This window comes from Osmerus eperlanus, chromosome 21 (assembly GCF_963692335.1).
Source record: "Osmerus eperlanus chromosome 21, fOsmEpe2.1, whole genome shotgun sequence".
NCBI classification, from domain to species: Eukaryota; Metazoa; Chordata; class Actinopteri; order Osmeriformes; family Osmeridae; genus Osmerus; species Osmerus eperlanus.
Window position 1 is genome coordinate 4930200 of NC_085038.1, and position 19666 is coordinate 4949865.

Below are 19666 nucleotides of genomic sequence, written 5' to 3' on the forward strand. Positions count from 1 at the left end.
GTAGTGGTCACAGTATACAAATAGTAGTACTGTTAGTCAACAACACAAATGTATTGCTGTAAATTGTAATTTTGGGAACAAAGGCTAAGAAAACAAGGAAATAAACAAATAATTTTTACCTGGGTAACAGAGCTTGAGTACAGTACTGTTCATTGTGGGTCAGCATCCTATCTCTGACCAGGGTCAGGCCAAAGATTTTCCTCGACATCACAGGCAATGTTTTCTCTAGCCAAACAGCAGGGAAAATGCCCCTGAATGCCTGAGCCATCCCTGACAAGACTCAAGAGCAATGTCCCCACAAGCTTCTTCCATGGCTTGGAGAAGGTTGTTCTGTCATAGGGATTTCTGTCATAGTGTGGCATGGATCTCATTTGAGATTGTTGTTCTTATTCCTCTTCCTCTGCCTCTTCCTCTCCCTTGTCCACCTCCTCTCATTTGGACAATTCTTCCCTTTCTTCTGATATTTGCGTCCATGATTTCAAAGTACAGATGAGCTTACCTTTGTATTCATTCCAAACCCCTGATTGCTTGTTGAGTATATTTGCTTGTTAGTGCTTACACATGGATAATTGGTTGTTAAGGTTTGTTTGAATTGCGCTGTTTTGGGTTTATAATGGTGATAATTGTGTCATAAAGTAAGAGGTGTGTTTAGACTTTTGCAAAGAAGTGTGAATGAACCTGAGAAATGTGTCAAAAATGGTCAATTGGGTTTAAAGATTGGGGTACATGGTCTTTATGCTGGTATTTGGCAAAATGGTTTTGTGGGGATCGCTTACACATACCATTTTTGTGTGTTAGCAATTGAGAAAAACTGTAAAATGATCACATATCTATAAAATGAAAAGATTGCCCTGCCCTTCATACAGAGATGAAGTAATTATAGGAGGTGAATCTGTGCAGTGGATCAGATTTGGATAAGACACAAACATAGAAAAGCAAGTGCCAAGTGCTGGAATGGCCCATATTCTGGAGGATGGATGGAGGATTCAGCACCATAGCAGTATTAACAGTTCATCTCCATGGCTTTTGGACATGCTTTGGTTTGCTTCAGCTCTGATGATTGAGTGTGTTGGCAGGTCTTGTAGTAGGCCCAGCGTGTCACAAAGCTTTCACACCTTCTCTCCTTCTGTCAGTGAACGCCATTGATCTCCACCAAGTGCCACACACGTATGCACACACACATGAACACATTCCGGGCCAAACACACACTCACCGAGCATGCATAACACTGGACACAACCCCTTCACAGTAGCCTTTAACTCACTGAATATGGAATTCCCAGCACAAGGACATTTGCTATTGAAATATCTGTTCCCCATTAACATGCTGACTCAAAATGCCAGAGCTTTCAATTAATATTTAGGTCATGTGAAGTGCCTTCAGGCTCTTGTCAATAAAAAGAAGTATAGAATCGGGTTTGTATGGTGCAGACTCATCATACAAATGTTGGTGTTGTATGGTGTGGAGGGGAGGGGAGGATTTGCTCGATTAAGACGGCCTTCAAAGTTTTCCCTCGTTCTTGTCTAAAAGGAGTCCATTCTTTGTTCTTTGGGAGTTTTGCACCCTGTCAATGTACGTCGCAATGCAGCTGTACAACAATATGTAGAAGAAGAGGATACAAAGAAATAATCAATGTCCTTGGGACTTTAATTGGGTTTGAACCAATGAAGACATATCCAGCTTCCAGGGTTATTCAAGTTCAATGTCTTGGAGGGGATTTCATGTTATTCCATAAACTCTGTATATATTTTTTCTATTGTTAATAGGAAAACACGATCATATATGCATCTAGTTAATAAAAAAATGTCAAAGTCCTTTTTGACCATATACTTTGAGTGCAAAATGAAAGTTGTTCAAATGCCCAAGCTCTGTTTGATTCATGTGTCAAATCCTGTACTGGTGCTCAAAGGGAATGCCACTACCGAAGCCCTCGCCTTTCAGCCACAGCTTAACCCTACAAGCATGACAACGAGAATACACACATCCCATACTTGGAAGGAACTCTATTGTGGGAAGAAGTCTGTTTGAGTAGAACCAAACAGAATGTTGCCATTTTCTTCTAATATCAATTTAACTTAATATTTAGGAAGGTCTCTATTGTGGGAAGAAGTCTGTTTGAGTGGAACTAAACAGAATGTTGCCATTCTCTTCTAATATAATTTCTTAATTTAATGTAATATTTACTAATAGGCATATATTTATGCATTGTGCGGGAGAAGGTGTCTTTTATTTTCTGCACATGCTGCTTCTGTGCAGCTAACCTCCTAACTCATTCTACACCTGGTAGAATTATTCATTTGTTTAATGGACGTGCATTTCAAGAGGTGTGGGTTCAAAGGGAAGGCTGCATTTTAGTGGGGGGAAAAAACTGAGAGTGCACTTCAAGCTGAGCTGTGGCCGACAGAACCCTATTCCGTAGTGTGTGAGTGTGTGTGTGTGTGTGTGTGTGTGTGTGTGTGCACATGCACGTAGGTATGTGTGTACATGTTTGTGCTGGGTACATGCTGTTGCTTGTACGTATGTGACTATTTTGGGGGTAGGGAGAGAGAAAAGTAGATAGACTGAGAAGATGATTTGACATGAAGATGTTTGTGTGTGTGAGTGTGTGTGTGTGTTTGTGTGTGTGTGTGTGTGTGTGTTTGTGTGCGTGTGTCTGTGAGAGAGAGACGAGAGTGAGAGCGGAGGAGAAAAGGAGGGGGCAAGAAGAGGGACCTGGAAATATATCTTCTGCAATACAAGTTTGTATTATCATACGCCATTCATTCATCATTACATCTGCTGGAGTTCTGCTTTGTCAAACATAATTTCCCTTCTGTCCTTCACATATGTGCAGACAGCCAGGTTATCAAGGCCCAGGAGGGAACTGGAGCCATATATTCCTTGTGGTTGATTGGGGGGATTGTTGAGGGAGCAGGAAGGTTGGGCGGCTGTGGCCCCTTGACTAGCAGCCGTGCCCCAGCCTTGGTAGCACTCCGCCCCTCTCTAACCTGTTCCACTTCCTGGTCTCCAAGGGGTGAGAGCAGGTCACATATCAAAGGCAGGCCAGTCCGCTGTGGTTAATGAAGCCGCTCAGCTCAGCACCCACCAAAACCCTATACAGCACGCTAATGAGCTCTGGTTTCTACTCTTCTCTCTCTCTCTCCCTCTCTCTCTCTCTCTCTCTCTCTCTCTCTCTCTCTCTCTCTCTCTCTCTCTCTCTCTCTCTCTCTCTCTCTCTCTCTCTCTCTCTCTCTCTTTCTCTCTTTCTCTCTCTCTCCTTCCTCCCCCTCTCATCCCCCGCCCTCTCTCTCTTTCCCTCTCTCTCTCTCTCTCTCTCTCTCTCTCTCTCTCTCTCTCTCTCTCTCTCTCTCGTACCAATTAGAACTCAAACGCATCACATGGCATGACATCAGAGCCCCCCTCTCTGAAGGCTGCATTTTTAATACACCCATGATTACATCATCAATTAATCATGGGGGAGACAGGTCCCAAATCCCACAGCAGGGAGGGGGGGGGGGGGCAAGCCCTGTATGTATGACTTATTTATTGTACCTGCGGGGGTCTTTAGGGACTATTTGAAAATATACATTGACATTTTTTGCGGTGCGTATTTTACTGTGCAAGCAACAAAGTTTGAGTGCAGAGGTCCTACCCAAGGTAGTCCTCAAGGCTTTACAGGGATGTTGGTTCAGTGGCAAACACTGCTGCAGTCCCACAAATATATCGATTCCCCTCATGTTTCCATCCATGTTAGTACACGCAGTAATCTCTACAGTTTCATTCCATCCTGAGTCTATTGATATGGGGTAGGGTGGTGACAGGAATGCTGGACGTGGAAGAGAGGGGCGGGCAGTGAGTTGTCTTGGAGAGTCTTCAGGTCCAGGTTCTGAAAGGGTGAAGGTTAGCTGTTGGTGATTTATATTCTCCTGTGAATCCTATCCAACTCTCTACACCATCTTCTAGATTGTACACTCTCTCATCTTCTCTTCTCTCCTCTTTTCTTCTCTCCCAGAGATATCAGGCCAGGCCAACACAGATCTCCAAGAGTTAGTTTGAGTCTGGAGTGTGTTCTTACCTCATAGTAAAACACAGAGACATATTACTGTAAATAGTAAAGAGCTTTATTTCTCAGCCCAGTGAAATAAACACTTTTACTGGGAAATCTATACCTTTTAGTTTAAGTGTTTGTGTGTGTGTGTGCATGTATGTTTGGACAGGGGGGGCATCTTTTCCCCTTGTGGGAATAAGTAGCCAACACGACCCTCTTGAAATTTGAGCAAACTGTTTATCTGTGTCCCAGCCTCAGCGATGAACAAGATAGACTCCTTTGAAAAGTGGCCAGCCCCCCCCCCCCCCCCCCCCCCCACCCCCCACCGTTTAACTTTATGTTGTGTATCCTCCGTTCCCACCGCAGGGCCTTTAGGAGATGGCGTGGATTCAGATGGTCCTTGCTGAAAATCGATCGCATAATGAGCCCCGCCATCAAACGCCGACTGGCCTGTGGAGTCTGAATCAGGCTCTGTGTCCCCCCCTCCTCATCCCTTACCCTGGCAGTCATCCTCCACCCCACAGCAGAAGGTTCTCCCTGCAGGCAGCAGCCAGATCTGGCCTCGGCGACTCAGGGAGGGAGGGTAATTTGAGGGGGGATGAATGTGTGCTTTGTGCGGCCAGCCAAGTCCAGGATGCACACCTGTCCCATGGAACTGGAGTCAGGGAAGATGTGAGGCATGGAGGGAGGATGAGGGAGAAGGAGAGTGAGAGCGAAGCCGCAGAGAGTGTATATGGATGAATGGATGGTGAAAGGGGGAAGAGAGAAATGAAAAGAACGAAGGAATTAGAGGAAGAGTGAGAGCCTTAAACTGTCTTGGAAGTCTTCCCTTACGCTGTCAGACCCCCTCATCAGTGGAGGGACATATGACCAGCCTATCAGACCCCCTCATCAGTGGAGGGACATATGACCAGCCTATCAGACCCCCTCATCAGTGGAAGGACATATGACCAGCCTATCAAACCCCCTCATCAGTGGAGGGACAGATGACCAGCCTATCAGACCCCCTCATCAGTGGAGGGACAGATGACCAGCCTATCAGACCCCCTCATCAGTGGAGGGACATATGACCAGCCTATCAGACCCCCTCATCAGTGGAGGGACATATGACCAGCCTATCAAACCCCCTCATCAGTGGATGGACATATGACCAGCCTATCAAACCCCCTCATCAGTGGAAGGACATATGACCAGCCTATCAAACCCCCTCATCAGTGGAGGGACAGATGAAAAGCCTATCAGACCCCCTCATCAGTGGAGGGACAGATGACCAGCCTATCAGATTATATTGTGCCCAACGACAGAAGAGCAGGAGAACTTAAGACCCCAAAGTGAGACCTGAGCTCCAAGTAGGATCTCCCAAACCCCCACCCCACCCTCGAAACACTTCCACACCTCCACCTTGGAGTACCCTCCTCCTCAAACTCCTTCCTCTTGTAGTCCACCCCCACCCCCTCCCAGAACACCTGAGATTCTTTAGCCTAGTCCCGAGGGAGATTAACACTCTTTAATAATGCATGCAGTCCATATTCCTCTTCCATATTTCACCTGCTCAGGTATATCTTGATATCAGAGCCAGAGAAGCTCTCTGGCCCCCCTCACCATCCACACACCAGCTTACCAGATGGTGGCCCTCAGTAGAAACAGGAAGACTGTCTGCTATAGAACTTCCTCTTGCATTCTCGGTATTTAGTAATTTAGTATTACTTCCCCTTAGCAATAGCATGCAACCCTTAGCTGCATTCAAGACATTTCTCTGGGAGCTCTAATTCTAAAGATGGATTTGTCAAGAAAATCCCCTTGGACTACATATCCCATGGTGCATCTCTTCCCCTTGGCTTCACATTAATTGTTCACCCTCTGTAAAAAAGGTAGAATCTGTGTGGAATTAGGATCGGGATTGGGAATCCCCTTTAATTCATCCACAGTCTCAACATTAGTCAGTGCTGATTAGCCTTCATCCACAGTCCCGCTGCTTGTTTGCATCCATTCTAGCGGTTTTAATTATAATTGCCATCTCAGCAAATTAGCCATTAATAATCAGCAAATTAGCCATTATTAATCAGAATGAGGTGAATGATTATGGAAGGGAAGATAGGTAATCAGCAGTGAACAGTGGGGATACGGGGGCTGGACTCAGTGGGAGGGAAGATGCTGGGGAAACACACTTCCTCTCCAGAGTTGGATTCCTCAGCATGGGCTGCTACATTCTGTCACTGGCTGGTGTGAATGTGTGTGTGTGTTTGTGTGCATATGTGTGTGTGTGTGTGTGTGTGTGCGTATGTGTGTGCGTCGAGAGACAGAGGCAAGCGTGAGAGGGAAAGAGTGAGAAGAGAGATTATATAATGCATGCTAGCTTTACAGAGGTGACTGATGGGTAGTCTATTGTGAGGCAGGGACGCGTGAGAAGGGGGTTAATGCCGGGTGAGCACGGCCAGCCTGTCCCTCCTATACAGACTGCTGCTGTGACCCCCAGACAACAGATAGAGACTGTCAGTATCTCCAAATAGAGGGGGGGGGGGGAAGCTGCAAACTGTGCATTTTATCTGGGACAATATGTGCCAGATGGAATTCAGCATTGACAGTAAAATGATAAGGAGATGTACACTTCCAGAAGGAGAATGATAAGACGAACATATAGACATATTTTCTTATCCTCCGATGATTGAATATCTGGCAACCCCATCGCAGTCAGCCACGTTGCTTCTCCTGGCTGGAGTTGTTCTGAGGCCAGGTTCTTCAGTTGCTTTCGTGAAACCCCTTAATTGAGTTGACTGGTTGCTGAATATTGGTTTTGGCAGAACTTGGATGGGCCTTTTCGTCTGGGTGATAGACAGGTGTTAAAATATGTAGCTGTAGCAAGACTCAAGAGAGGTTTATCAGAATAGGGTAGCACAACATGGCCTCTGTGCTTTGCAATTACATTTTTTGACCATTCAACCTCATTTACCAGAGTGATTCAACCCTGGTTCTGGGGTGAAAATGAACATGGTCAGATTGGATTGATGTGAACTGGTCATGGTTGGGATACCGTGCACTTGTACTTTATATTTTGAGTGTGTGGTGTTGGTAGAATACTGTTGTAAAACCATCAAGGTTTGGTTCAAAGTGATCCAATACAGCACCAACCTGACAGGTGCAGAGCATTTTTCTGGCAGGGAGGGGGGTTATGTGTTGTTGCAGGTTATGTATCTTGTGGTTGTTTTGGCAGCAGGTCAGTAGCAGTGGCTTTACCTGTCAGATCAGTGGCTTAGGGCCACCCTTTTCTCTCCCGTCCTCTTCCCCTCTCCCCTCCTCCTCCCCTATCCTGTAGGGCCTTTGTTTAGTTGTCAAAGCCTTGTCTGCCCCCACCCCACCCTCCATCACCACACACACACCCACACACACACACACACACACACACACGCCCATCATTACCCCTTCCTTTATCTCCCTGGAGCCTGGTCTGATTAGGGTCAGTGGATTCTGTCCGGGACACTGGTATGGCGGGGCTATCCATTACACCGGAAGAGAGAGAGGACCAGTAGGCCCAAGGTGTGGTGTCAACATCGCCCGCCCCAGGATCACCAGCCAACAGCCTCACTAACCATTCCCAGATAACCTGCTCATTACACCAAGGCGTGTGAGTGTGTGTTCATCTGGTTGTATGTGTGCGCTGTGCGTTGATGGGTTACAGCACAAGAAAGATAGAGAATAGAACGGGGCAACAGTTAGAGAGAGCGCTAGAGAGGAGGGAGGGATGGTTTGAGGAACAGCAAGGGAGCGAGAACCACGGCGCGGCCGGGAGGCCGTGCTGCCGTGCTGCCGGTCACACCAGGTTTCTCCTGACCCAGGGATTTGTTTGGCTTCTGGGGCTCTCGCTGCTGACCTGTTGGTCTGGATGAATGGGATGGGACTGAGCGCCCTATTGTTGGAGCAACAGTCTTTCTTTCTTTCTGCCTATCTTTATTTCTGTCTCTCTCTCTCTCTTTCTCTCTCTCTAACTCTCTCCCTCTCCCTGTCCTATTGTTGGAGCAACAGCAGTCACACCTCTCTCTTTCTCTCTCCCCTGCCCTCCACCTCTCTCTCTCTCTCTTTCTGTTGTCCGATAGACTTTGGTAACCAATAGAGAACTGCTTATGTCATCTTTCGCTGAAAACAAACAACCTCCAGGCCATTCAGGAAAGGGTTATCTGCCAGGTTTGACCTGGCTCTTTCTGTCTGCTCCAGCTCCAATCCCTGACTGCCACTCCATTGCGGAGAGAGTGGAGCACGTGGAACATCTTTGTGTTTCAGAACATTTCTATTATGGCCTAATGCTCTTCATCTGCCAATACTGAATGGAGTCAAGTGACCAGTGAGTCAATTGGACTCAATTGACAGTTGATATTCATTTCAAGATGAGATATAACCTTATTTACCTGTTCAGTGGTTAGTCAACATCATACCAAGAAATGAGGCACATTTGGAGTAACTTTAAGCTAAATGAACTTGCATCCAATTTCATTTTTGATCTCCCCACAGCAATGAAGACCCAAACATGACGTCATAGAAAACCACAGGTATTAGTGATTAAGCCCCATCAACCTTGTGTGTTACACCTCAACTCTGTAGTGACCAAGCATATGTTGTGTCTACCATTGCTGTGTTTTATAAGCTGCCTTGTATTGACAAGTACCCTCTCTCTCTCACTCTCTCTTTCCTTCTCTTTCTCTTTCTCTCTCTCTCTCTCTCTCTCTCTCTCTCTCTCTCTCTCTCTCTCTCTCTCTCTCTCTCTCTCTCTCTCTCTCTCTCTCTCTCTCTCTCTCTCTCTCTCTCTCTCTCTCTCTCTCTCTCTCTCTCTCTTTCCTTCTCTCTCTCTTTTGCTCTCTGTCCTTCTCTCTCTCTTTTGCTCTCTCCATCGCTTTCTCTTTCTGTCTTTCTCTATCAGTAGATATGGTTTTAGCTGTACATATCTCTCCGGTGTGAGTGGCCCCAGACGAGGCCTTGCGTCCTGGGGAGAGTTTCTGAGGACTGTGGTGGACCTGGGCCATTGTTTGCTGGTAATGACAGGCTTTTCTGTTCCCCTCCGCGAGCTTATTTGTTTAGGCCAGCAGTCTCAAGGCTGCGACGGCCGTGCCCGGATAATAGCGGAGCGTTTTTGTTCCATGCCCGGGGGAATATAATCTAGTGTAAACAGTGGTGTGTCTCCCAGGTGGAGCTGCAATGAATGGACCACGGATGATATTGACAGCTAAGAGAGAGAGAGAGAAAGAGAGAGAGCGAGGGAGGGAGGGAGGGAGGGAGGGAGGGAGGGAGGGAGGGAGGGAGAGAGGAGAGGAGAGGAGAGGCGGGGGGGGGGTAAGGGGTGGAGATGGAGACCATGTAAAATGCAAGATGGAAGGTGAGTGAGAGACTGTGAAACATTGAGTGTGCGAGTGATGGATGGAGAAAGAGGAAGAGGGGAGAGAGAGGGAGTAAAGGAGCAAGGAGGCTATGGTAGATGCGATTGATGTAGATGGAGATAGCTCCAGAGTTGCCTTAAAAAAAAAAAAAAAAACACTAGACACAGTCAAAACGACTGAAATTATATGTAAGGCATACATTAATAATGTAACACTTCTGAAAAAGACTAAGAGGACCTCTTTCTCTCCCTCCCTCTTTCTCTCCCTCCCTCTTTCTCTCCCTCCCTCTTTCTCTCCCTCCCTCTTTCTTTCTCTCTCTCTTTCTGTCTCGCCCTCTCAGACTCGATGTGTGTGAGAACAAAACCAACAAACCCAGCATGGCCCCGGCCTCCTGTGATAATGCTGGGACTGGGGGGGTTAAAGCACCTCTGTTTCCCACATGCCATCCAGCTCCCATCGGCCGCTGTTGACACTGGCAGCACAATGACGGCTATAGTCCCTCCCAGTACATCTTTTATAGCAGCATTCTGGGCCCTGAATGTACAAGAGCCACTGTTCGTGCCCCCCCCCACCCCCTTCCCCCGAAGCCATTCACGTAAGCCAATGTGAATATAAGCCAAGACTGTTCTGCTTTGTTATTGTGTATTGCCATAATGGATATCCCACACTTTGAAAGTAATTGAGAATAAAAAAGGGGTTAGTGTGTATGTGTACTGTACGGTCAATCAAAATAGTGCTACTTTGAGGGCTTTTGTTTTCTGTATAACACACATCTTTCCATTTGGGTTCTGTCACCCCCTCCCACCTCCCGTCAACCCCCCTCCCCAGTCCCCCCCTGTCCCAAAACCCACGCCTCATTCAGAGCCTGCCACCTCCATTATACTGACAAATTAAATAAACCACTCTATTGGAGCTAAGAGGCTACACTGACGGTCAGGGACAGGCTGGTGTGCAGGAGCTGTGAGCCAGCCAGGCAGCCAGGCAGCCAGGCAGGCAGGCAATGGAGCCATGCAGGCAGGCAGGCAGGCATGAAGGGACTGGGGGAGGAAGGGAGGGAAGGGAGTCACAGAAGAAGGTGAGCCTGCAGGCAGGGAGAAGAGGCAGGGGAGGCACAGTCCGAGGTCAGGGTGACTGGTAAGAAAGGAAGAAAGGCAGGTATGAAAGGAAAGAAGCAGGGAGGATTGCGAGGAGGCAGGTGAGCAAGAAGACGGAGCACGTGTGTGCCTGGCAGACGGACTCTCTCTTTCCATCCCGCCGGCTCCCTCACTCCGGGGTTATCAGGTCCTGTTAACAGGCAGGTGGAGGAGGAAGACTAACGAGGAGCAGCTGGCTGCTGGAGACCAGAGTGAGTGCTCCTCCTTGCCCCCTGTCTTTCCGTCCCTCCTTGGGCCGTAGGTGCACCACCCTCTGCTGCAGCTGGAGGTACATGTTTTCGGGGTTTTTTTTCATCTCGGGGGTGGGTGGGTGCAGGGTTGGTCTAGGGGGGAAAGTGTGTGTAAGGGGGCTGGGAGGGGGGGGGGTCATCTGTTACCTTAGAGGGATAGGTGCTTAATAGGGAGGGTGGTGTTGAGCATGTGTGATAGGTCAGACAGGTAGTGCTAAGTACATTAGTTTAGGTGATATGGCAGATTTATAATGGCCAAATAAACGGGGAATTTAAATTTGAAATTTTACAGTATTTTATTTTTCTATTTTTACTTTTTGAACATTGCACTTTGTAAATCATGTATGGATGACTTTGTTTTCGGGCGTGTCATTTAACTACAATGTCTTATGACATTTAAGTTATCACATCAAGTTAATGAGACATCCTGCAGTACTTGAAACAAATATATTTCTACCGCTTTATTTCCATACATTTCATAGTTTTATTTCATAGTTTGATAAAATTACAAATGCTGCATGTGAGAGATAGAAGAGGATATAAAAATGTTGACCTTGTTATCCACGTGACTCAAGTTAGAACAAATCAAGTGCACTGCTATATACTGTTTTAACCTTAACCCTCAAACAACCCCCACACTAACTCTAACCACTCACCGTACCTCACCCAGAAAACTTCATTAGAACTATTTACTTTCAAATGTGAAATCGATGTATATAAATGTTTATGGTACTGTAGGTGTGCAGCTGTAAACATTTATACACATCGCTTTCAAATAATAGTTCAAGTAAAGTTTTCTAGGTAAGGTACGGTGAGTTAAATATTTCAAATTCATAAAGGCTCATGAAGAATTGTTAAAACTGTTACCCCCAAACACTAAGCACTGGGAGGTAGATTTCTAACATAAGCTATTGCAAGGTAATGCATTCACAGCATGTTTACGTTGTCTTGTTATTTGACCTTCATTGCCCCAGTTGTCACTGTTTGTTAGCAGTGCTTTCATTGTCCTTTTTGTCTTGTTAGTAAATGCTAACTTCCCCATTGGGAAGTCTGCCAAATGTATTTGCTATTTGGACCAATGGGAAAGTTTGTTGCTGGCAACACATTTTTTATACAATGAGTTCAATATGTTTATAAACATTAACAGACAACTTGGCTAATAAACCAACCACAACAAATGTTTGCTTTTGAAGAAATATTCTGCAATAAAGTGTACAGAAAGAGTAATGGATGCCGCTGCCCAATGGAAGTGACACTGCCCACTGGTTAGTATAGCACAGAGACCCTACGACTGAACTCCCATTGAGGTGTGGATAGCACAGAAATACAACTTTGAACATCGTGACAAGGAGTGCTAGGACGTTCTGGCCCTCTCTCCTGAGGCACAGGAGACGGCGCTCGTGAAAAAAGGAAAGGAGTGGATGAGAAAGAAAGGAAGCCCAAGGAGGAAAAGGAAAGGGCAGGTGGTGGGCTGGAGCTCGGAGAGAGCTTTGAAACCAGAGGCTCCTAGCAGGAAGGATGACCTCATTTACAATGCAAGGAGTCTGGAGGAGTGAGAGCACAGAGAAGGCAGAGAGACACCCAGCTGGGCCCTCTCAGCGAGGAGGGCCCTCCCAAAGAGCTGCACTCAGAGGCCCACCGCAGGGAGGCCCCCGGCCGCCTCGGTGCACCCCAGCCTCGCAGGCCCTTTATCCCTGCTAGGAAATGGCCTGCAGCAGCTTCCACTCCCATGGGGGGGCTGGGGCTTCACAGCCACTCCAACAGGATGGAGGGATGGAGGGACATTGAGGGATACAAAGGCAGAAAGAGAGAGTTTAGTCTCCTAATTTGGCCCGTTTGGGAGGGTGGGGTGGTGTGGCGGGGGTGAGGTAGGGGAGGTGGGGTGGGTTCAGACCTCTGAGAACAGAGATTGCAGGTTAGCTTGAGAGATAGAGGGAGAGATGAGATGTGTGAAGTTCACAAAGGAGGAAGTGGAGGTCAGGAGGTTGGGAGGAGTCGGGGGACAACCCAGCATGACTTGACTTTCTACGCCAAAAGGGCTTTTTATTTGTGTCGCTAGTGTGTCAGATCTCATTTGCAGCGCTGTCAGGAGGGGGTTAAATTAGATTAGCGGCCTTGGACACTGTCACCAGGTTGGCTGCTGCTGCTGGCTGGCTGGCTGGCTGGCTGCTGCTAAATGGCAGCTTGACAGTCAGCTGTGCCCCCCCTTCCCCCGTTAGCTAGCTGGCAAAACTGAAAGCGAAACGTTCACCACAACAGTAGCACCTTTGACATGTTTGTTCTGTTGTACGGCAGAAACGAGAGGAACATAAGTGGAGAGAGTTGTCCTTCCCCCTTGAATAAACACATTTGTGTTTCTACCCTCGGTTGCTTCATTTTGCACTTGCTTTATTTTTAAACGGACGCCAGTTTCTAAATGTTATTGGGGGAGTTGGAGGGGGAGAGGTGGAGGGAGTTGGTAGGGCAACAGTGCCTGTTGGTAAGGCAACGTGGCGGGATAGAAGGTCCTGCCAGTGGTGTATCATCGCTCATAATCCTTTCATGCTCTGTTAATCCCCCTTCGTAAGGGTCGCATGGCCCTCGTCCTAATAACCATAATCTCATTACACAGCAAATAAAAAAAAACTTTCCTATTTATCTGCAGATTTCAAATGAAACTAATAAAGCTTAAGGCCCTGCCTATACAGTCTCCACCCCCCTTCCCCACCCCACACCCATCCAACCCCCAGTTCCGCTCCCGACTTCCACCCACCCCACCCCACCCCCAACCCACCAAAACCCTAATCATATTTCTGCCTATCTAAAAGCAATCAGTGATTGTGTTAGCTCGGGAGCGGACTGACAATACCAGGGGAGAGGGGGGCCCAGCTGGACTAATTAAATTAAATGCAGGGCTGTCGGTGCTCCGGCGCTAGTGTTCGCTAGCTGGTGCGGGCCTGGCGAGAAGAGGTGCAGAATTAATAAGCATTACAGTGCAACGCGGGAGATGATATCATAATGGAAACTGAGTTTTGATGTGAAGAGTCTCTCATTGAGATTCAGCGTACCATAATGTAGCGACCTGACAGTAGACGTGTGTGTGTGTGTGTGTGTGTGGTGTGTGTGTGTGTGTGCATCTGGAGTTGCTTGGACTAGAGTACGAGGGTTTGGATCGAGGATTGTGTATTATATGGTTGTATGCGTGTGTGTGACGTAGTTGTGTGTGGGTTTGGTGCTGTGGTTGGAGGTTAGGAGGTCCATGAGCTGGAACAGTGGACCTATCTCTGGACAGGGGGTCGTGTGTTATATGTGTGTTTGTGTGTCAGGTAGAGAGCCCAGACATCACCCCAAGGTATTTTTGTTTCCCACGTTACTGTAGGCCTAAACTATTGTTGAAAAATAAATGTACACATGTCTGCATACAGTTGGACCTCAACATTCCTACTTACATTACTGTTACCGAAAGCTTTAAAGGTCACGTGACTATGTCAGAAGACCATTTCAGTTACGGTTCCCAAGAGCAACCCACCCCCCCACCCAACTCCCCCCTCTAATTTCCCACCAGTTGCAAAACACTACAGCTAAGAACCCAACCCGACAACTAGCATCGCCTAACTAACAGATCCCGGCGAAAGTGCATTAGCTACCAAGCCTACGAGCAGCAAAGTGGTTAACAAGAAATACTCTTTTCTCACTGACGTCCTGACAACCATTATGCCTTCCTGAGTGCAAAGAGCTTTTTTTCCCCATTCTTCCAGGTCCTGACCTCAGAGAGACTCAGAGTGACTGGGTGTCTTCTGGAAGACTTTGGGTGCTAGTGTGGGGGTTGGTTTTGGAGCCATTATGGCTGAGGCCCTATTATTCCGATAATGAGTGACACCAAGGCTAATTATAAATTTGATTGGAGATGCTGACGGTATTAAATGCAGGGAGAGCTGGCAGGGCCCATTAACTGTACTTTGCTAAGTGAGCTCTCTGCGAACCGCTGAAACCCCTCACATTCATTACATATCAATCAAAGAAGGTGTAATGATTAATTGATGAATGAAACAATACTTAACAGCCCTCCCAAATGGGTGCTTCTGACAGACATTAGCAAATTGATAAGAATTGGTTGGACAGTTGAATGTGCCATCATTTCGAGATTTTTATGTAGGCTAGGGCAACCAAAAATATTTGAAACTTTAAGGGCCGGAATCAACAATGAACAAGATTTTTATTCTTATTTTATTTTTTACATTTTCATTTAGTCTTCTGAATTCCAAAATACATTCTTGTTATCGTACAATAGACAGACTTCTGGTAGTTGTTTTGCCAATCATCCCAACAATGTTGAATCAACGATGGCGTCAAATCCTTCCTTTGAGCTTTTTACACCTCACCTACGTCAGCTGTCACAGTTACTACCATGTAATTACTGTATTGAGTAATTGTTCATTCCTGAAAAGTGTTGTTCCTTTTTCAATTACAGCCCTAACGTAATGAGACCTAATGAGCCCTGTGGAGATAGCCAGAGGACATGTGTAACTGGGTGACGGAGCGCATTCTCCCACCCCTGCCAGTGCTCTTTAATCCAGCGGAGCTGACATCTGCTGTGACAGCGAGCTTACACAAACTGCTGGGCAGAAAAAATGCCTTTGATGCCATTAGCCCCCACCGAGCGCTAACTTGTTTTTTCTGGGAGCTTCAGCTCATGCAGGGGAGGGCCCAGGCCGGGAGGCTGCTGCCGGCTTAGAGATTCCTGTGCTAAACAGCAGGGTGGGGGGGTGGGAAGGGAGCTGTGAACCTCCCCCTGTGTGCCTATCTGCTAAGCCGCTTTTATTCCCCAATGAGAGGTTGGGGGGTGTATGTGTTGGTGGTGGGTAAGGAAGGGTGGGGTGCTAGAGAAGGCGAGGGGTATCTTTAAGGCCCAGGGGGAAGCACATCATTCTTGCAGATAGACTACAGTCAATGAACATCCATGAGGATAGACCTCCTTGTCACTCAGTGATGGTACCCTTTCATACTTTACTGCCTGAGGTACAATAAGCAGAACAAGCTCTTCATTTTACTCTCGCCGACTAAAATGTGATTCACGATATGGACCATAGCGTACTCTTTTGATAAAGTACACCGCCAATTTTCCATCCATCTGTAGTGCTTCCGATGGTGTTCTAACACAAGATGCATGCCGGGAACACAATTTCTGCTCCATCGCCGCACTGAACTGCTGGGGAAAAAAAACATGTTCACGAGTGACCTTATTGGAATTGGAGAGACGGGTGTCAAACTGTATGATGACTGGTATAATCTCAGTGTCAAGTATTGATTATACCTGTGGGAAGGGACCTCCAGCCTCAGGTTCACCTGTCGGCCGAGTCCCCTAATAGCAGGGGTTGTGCCTCTGTTTGATTTACAGTGCCCTTGAACTCCATTTTGTTCAATCACTTTCAGAAAGGCTTGTGAGGCTTTACGGGTGTGTGTCTGAATATGGGTGGGGATGAAACGCACAACCCTGGCTTTTATGCGCTTGTCTCCCTCTTCTCGCCATGCACTCAGCCCTGACCCCAAATTTCCTGCCTCTTAGCAACAAAGCAGGAGATAGGGGCTTCTGTGGGGGAACTATTACATAGCGAGGAGAGAAGGCTTGCTCTGCACCAGAGCGCAAAGACAGTGGCCTTGAGCTAGCCTAGATAAATTAAGTTTCGATTGAAAGGGGGTTGGAGCATTTCTGTCATAAAGATCCTCTTGTGTGTGTGTTTGTGTGTGTGTGTGTGTGTGTGTGTGTGTGTGTGTGTGTGTGTGTCTTAACAAACTGTGTCAAGTGTTCCTTTGCTCAAAACTGGGAATGTTTGGAAAAGGAAACTTGGAACTGATAGACATTGAATACTCATCACTCCAAGTTATATTGTCGAGCCTAATGTAGTGATATTGCCTCCCCCAAGGTCATTGCAGAAGCATGGATTAAATGGTTTTTGGTAAAAGAACCACAGATAATTTTAGAGGCTGCCTATGGTAAATGGTAATGGTAAATGGACTGCATTTATATAGCGCTTTTCTACCTTAGCGGCACTCAAAGCGCTTTACAATGTTTGCCTCTCATTCACCCATTCATACTCTCACTCACACATACCGACGGCAGCGAGCTACCATGCAAGGCGCCGGCCTGCCAATCGGGAGCAACTTGGGGTTCAGAGTCTTGCTCAAGGATACTTCGGCAAATGACCTAGGAGGATCGAACCGCCAACCTTGCGATTAACAGACAACCCTCTCTACCCCCTGAGCCACAGCCGCCTATAACAAGAAGAATATTATCTCAGTTCATTGGATAAAAGTATAAATGATTTGTGTCTGTTTTTGTATATCTGATAGGCGTAGATCAGAAGACGCAAAAGCAACCATAAGTTAAAAAAGCAATGTGTGTCATATAATACATTGTAGAAATCTTAATGACAAATCAAAGTGGCACCACCTGCCAGTTAAAGAGGCCTGAAACAAGACGTTGCTTGATTAGTCAATGCAACAGTGCAGAACCCCACTGAGGACAACCCTAAACTGTTGATTATCAAACTCAGAAAACAGTGCAAACAACATGCCAATAATAGGTTTGTTTGGCGTTTTGATGATTAGCAAGTCTAATAGGGTGGCCTGGTTGGTCGCCAATTGTTGTCGACTATTTTAGAGTCTCTCCGGGAGTGTTATGGTGGAGTGTTATGACTGGTTCGATATTACACTCGCACGTTGTCTCAAACACGCTGTTCAAATATACTCCTCCATCTTTCTCATGTAGACGATTCCCATAAATAGTTACTGTATGCTGTTGCTTACTTGAAAAGACTCGTACATGCTTGTCTTTAATTGTTATTCAATGTAGGATAATGTTAATGGGTCAGTTCGCATTTTTTTACTTTGTTGCATACTTAATCTCTCGTCAATTGTAAATCATATGGGGATATATTTAAAAGAATAATCTCACTGTAAAATGTGATTCTTCCAAAAAAGAAGCTGAGCTCGAACTTCGTGGCCTGGCCTCTTTATTTTGCTCAATAGTCACCCTACAAGAAAACTCATCGGGGATCTCTAGTGTGGATTAGGGGGGCTTGAGCTGCAAGCTACCTTCTGTAGTTGACAGTCGCGGAATATTGCACAGCAGCTGTAGACTAGAAAACTCGTAAAACCCGCTCTTCCCGCCCACCCCCATGTGCCAATTATGTCCCCAAAAGCTATGAGAGGCAACAGGCGCACCTGGCAGATGTTGACCGTTTTAAACCACGCATTCTCGTGAGTTCAAGAGACACTCAACGTGCATTTTAGAAAAGAATGATACGGAGATGTGGAACTTTAGTAGGCTAGTATCTGATGAAGTAGGCTATGAGCAAACTCTTACAATTGAATCTACAGATAGGATTACTGTTTGGGAAATACGTTTCATTCTTTGACTTTCAACGCTTGCCCAATGCTCTGCATTCTATTTTCGGAAACAACCTCTGTAATTGTGAGTTGAACAGGATTTCTACTTGACATGGTGCTGACCATAAAAACATTAAAGTTGTACTCCTTGTAGAACATCAAAAATAGTTGGTATTAATGATATTATAATTGATCTCATTATTTTTAAATTGGCCTTGTGGTAGTAGGCCTAGTGTTTTTACCATTATTATAGAAACCTAATAATAATAAGCGTGGTATTAATTATTGTCATTGTTAGTATGGTTGTTTTTATTATTAACATTATGCCAATAACCTAATAATACGAATATTTTAAAAGGTGTATCGTGTAGCATTCTATGGCCATTTCACCTGTTTACCAGTTATAGACTGTGAGATTCCCGTGTATTCATGAAATAGATTATCTATAGCCTACTTACTCAAGTCCGTTCTCGGTGCGGTGAAATAGGATGTTCGGTTGTAGGCTGCAGTTGCTTGAAGGCAAATCATATTGTTAGTTTACATTTCTTTCATATATTAACGAATCATGATTCATCAATGAAAATTGTTGTCTTATGTTTGGGTTACTTTTGAGTGTATTAACAATCTATATATACTTCTTTACGCCTTTGAATTGAGAAGCAATTCGTTGAAGTTGTATAGCCTTCACGGAAAAGAATCCTCAGTACCATGGAGCTCATTGAGCGCTGTCTTTCAGCACCACGGCGCGAGCTCTGTGCAAGCAGGGAGCAGTTTCCAGCAGACGGCGGTAACACTCTGTCTCACAGGAGGCATTCCTAGACTTGACTATAAAAGCTACCTTTCCCAGATGGAGAGATGTGAGACTTCTTTTACGCCCCAAATTCAGTGTGAAATAACATGTTTATAAGCCTTATGTCACGGTATAGAATGAGTTCATAAACAGTGTTTTTTTCTTTTCGTTATATATATTTTTTTTAATTTTTAGTTTTTCGATTGTTTATTTTATAATATAGCCTACTATTGGCTGATTAGAACCAGCATTAGGAATCTATATTTAATTATATTTATAATCTACTTTTATGGATTTTGTTTTCTTTATGGGAGGCAGAGACGTCGTATTGTCAAAAATAAATTAGCCTAATACAGCTATACAGAATTACAGATCAATGGCATATAACACAATAATTTGTGATTTATTTAAAAAAAACACGTAAGTTCATCATGCACCCCACATCCCCGAGCCCTATTGTCCTGAGACTCAGTCATCAATTGTCTGATGACTGTGGTTTGAGACTAAGCTTGTCGGCTTCTTTTCAGGGTCTTATTTCTGCTGAACTTACTGCAGATATGTTTTACTGTAATAGGCAGACAATACTTTTTCGAGATGTATTACAACTCTTATTGTGATCATCACTAAATCCAAAATGTAGGCTTTGGCCTACATGGATTAATATTGTAGGCTACGTTATGTGGTTGTGGCTCATATTAGGTAACAAGCAGAATGTTCATGCCTTTGACCATATC

General features: G+C 45.7%; 1 protein-coding gene across 5 annotated transcripts in view; it reads left to right on the forward strand.

The window, feature by feature from the left end:
* sox1b (SRY-box transcription factor 1b) overlaps positions 1–19666 on the forward strand; it is a 64991-nt gene that overhangs the window by 30763 nt on the left and 14562 nt on the right. For 2 of the 5 annotated variants that reach the window (XR_009928064.1, XR_009928067.1), the window contains exon 1: positions 10206–10812. The exons of 1 other annotated variant lie outside the window; for it this stretch is intronic. The gene's annotated coding sequence lies outside the window, so the exon portion shown is untranslated. Of the gene's footprint in view, positions 1–10205; positions 10813–19666 lie in introns of those variants that run through there. 2 more of the 5 variants (XR_009928063.1, XR_009928066.1) reach the window with 1 other exon arrangement.